This window comes from Octopus bimaculoides, chromosome 16, assembly GCF_046866305.1.
Source record: "Octopus bimaculoides isolate indiv1 chromosome 16, ASM4686630v1, whole genome shotgun sequence".
Classification (NCBI taxonomy): Eukaryota; Metazoa; Mollusca; class Cephalopoda; order Octopoda; family Octopodidae; genus Octopus; species Octopus bimaculoides.
Window position 1 is genome coordinate 4439976 of NC_142943.1, and position 3033 is coordinate 4443008.

A 3033-nucleotide genomic window follows, 5' to 3' on the forward strand; every position below is an offset into this window, starting at 1 on the left:
CTGACCCCAGGTTGAACAACGACAACAACAACAACATTTAACCTTTATTTATATTTCCGGCTTTTACCCACCTTTCTCTGTGAAATTCTTGTCCTGTATGTAGGAGGTTAATGCGTGTATGTCTGTGTGTGTGTGAGTGTGTGTTTGTGTGTGTTTGTGTGTGCCTGCGTGTGGGGGTGATGCGCTTTTAAAAGTTTGGTGTGAGTGAATAAATGTGTGTGTGTGTATATCAATATATACTGATTTCACATAGGGTGAGGAGCTGGCAGGATCGTAATCATGCCGGTCGAAATGCTTAGCGGTATTTCGTCCGTCTAAACGTTCTGAGATCAAATTTCGTCTGAGTCGACTTTGCTTTCCGTCCTTCCGTAGTCGATAAAATAAGTACCAGATGAACACTGGGGTCGATGTAATCGACTTAAACGCATTGCTGAAATTGCTGGCCTTCTGCCAAAATTTGAAATCAATATATAATTTTGTATATACACACATGTGTGTTTGTGTATGTCTGTGTTGTATATGTGTGTATGTAAGTACATACGTATACACATACATACGTACATATATACACACACCAAAACATTTATATACAAATCAACATCTATATGGATGGGTAAATAAGACATAAGTCTATATGAACGTTTTCGTCTATAAACATGTTTCATTTTATGCCAATCTATAAACATTAACCCCTCGAGTGTCGCGGGTGTTACGTTCCAAATCCCCCGCGATAATTGAAAATCCGCGAAGTAGAAAGAGTACTGTACTGTATATTTTTTTTTTTATTACTTTTATAATTTATATTTTCTTATAAATGCAAAACACCACGGAGGAATCGACGTAAGCTTGGATTATAAACCGCGTTAGGTGAGCCGCGATAGGTGAACCGCGATAGATGGACCGCGATATGGTGAGTGACTACTGTACTTGTGTATATGTATGTGTGCCTGCGAGAAGTCGTCATTTAATGGTTGAGGTGTTCGACTCCTCTTCATAACGTCAACAGTTCGATTCCTTAACTTGTCTTCGAGTTGTCTTCCCCAATAAGGTGCCTTCTTTCACGTTGCTCCAGAATATTTTACAGAGATTGAGCAGCAGAGACATCCAACCCTCTAGCTGTCACATACGGAATCAACCGCTTGCTGAACCGTGAAGAGACCGAGACGGCGTCTACATCTGCTCGCGACTAAGACACTTAGCGAAATCATCGTGCATGTCACCTAGACACACTCTTACACGAGTGACGGCCCGCTCCATGTGCATGTCTATCTTTGCATATGTTAATGTGGTTGTATGTTCCTACCCTATATGAAAATTAATTTGTTTGAAATTTTAAAGTGTTACTATTATTTTGTCCAACCCCTGTATATATATATATATATATGCGTTGGTTTTTGTTTAGCACCGTCGATGTTTACAATTCTGTAAATTATAATAATAGCAATTTATACGCTTAAAGCGATAACCATACAATGACCGAACAAAATAGTCTAATTATGAGGCAAATAAATAAACCCAAGACGGAAAACCTACTTTTTCCGTCGAAGGCTTATATGCTCCATTATTAAACTCTTGTCTTTAGTCATTGCACGATGATCGCTTTAAAGCTTTAAGCTTATAAAACACTAATGTATATATATATAATGTAGATCGAGTTATAATCCAAGCTGTGTCCACCTACACGTACAATGTAGTAAACATCTGCTAACCAATGAAATACGCGTAACGGTGAATAAATAATATCAAAAGATTTTTCCAATCACCTGTTTTCACACACACACACACATACATTTATATATATATATATATATATATATATATATATATATATATATATAGAGAGAGAGAGAGAGAGAGAGAGAGAGAGAGAGAGAGAGAGAGAGATACATTCATATATACATAGGTAGATAGATAGATAGATAGATAGATAGATAGATAGAGGCGTTTATGCATGTGTGTGTAAATGTGTAATTGTGTGCGTAAGTGCATGTGTGTGAGTGAGTGTGTGTATGCGTGTGTGTGTGTATGCGTGTGTGTGTGAGGGTGTGTATGTGTGTATGTGTGCTTCGCAGTGGCTGCGTGTATTTATGCGCGCACACACACACACATGTGGACATTATTACTAAAACATTATCATATACATTTCATTTCCCGCCAAAATTAAGTAAACTAACACAAAATCTCGTTAATGATCTCACATTTCAAATACCAAAAATACGTACAAAAATTTATGCCATTTCAGTTTCTGCATACACTAAAGTGTGTGGGTATATGCGTGTCTGTATGTGTGTGTGTGTGTGTCTATATACGGATGTATATATATATATATATAGTACAAAGGTGCACCAGCATGACCGCAGCCACTTGGCTAAAACACATAAATAAATAAATAAATATATATATTCTTTTATTCTTTTACTTCTTTCGATCATTAGACTGCAGCCATGCTGGAGCACCGCCTTAAAGGGATTTAGTCGAAAAATTCGGCCTCATGACTTATTCCTGTAGTACTTATTCTATCAAGTTTTTTGCCGAACCGCTAAGTTACAGGGACTTAAACACACCAACATTGTTCGTCAAGCGATGGTGGGTTGATAAACACAGTTATGGTCGCTACATAATGCCAAACTAACAGCGGAGCTCGAAGCAGTCCTACGATACTAAGCTAAAAAGATTAACAGTTCGGCGGATGAGCTGCTGGGATAGGTTGAGAAACCTACAACTTTACTATCGCTCAGCGAAGAAATGAGAGACATGCAATGATATACATATGGAAAATCCTAGGAGTGCTGGTACCTAACTTTGGCACTGAGTCTTATACAAATGCCAGCACTGGCCGCCATTGTATTGTGCCAAAGGTACCATCTATTCCATCTAAATTCAGGACCAGGTACTGCAATAGACTAAGGTTCAAAGGCCCACAGCTCTTTAATGTCCTGCCACATAATTTAAAGAAATCTATATAAGGTGGAAGTAGATGTCTTCATAAAGGAATTAGACATTCTCCTCTCTACAATAGCAACAGCTCGACTT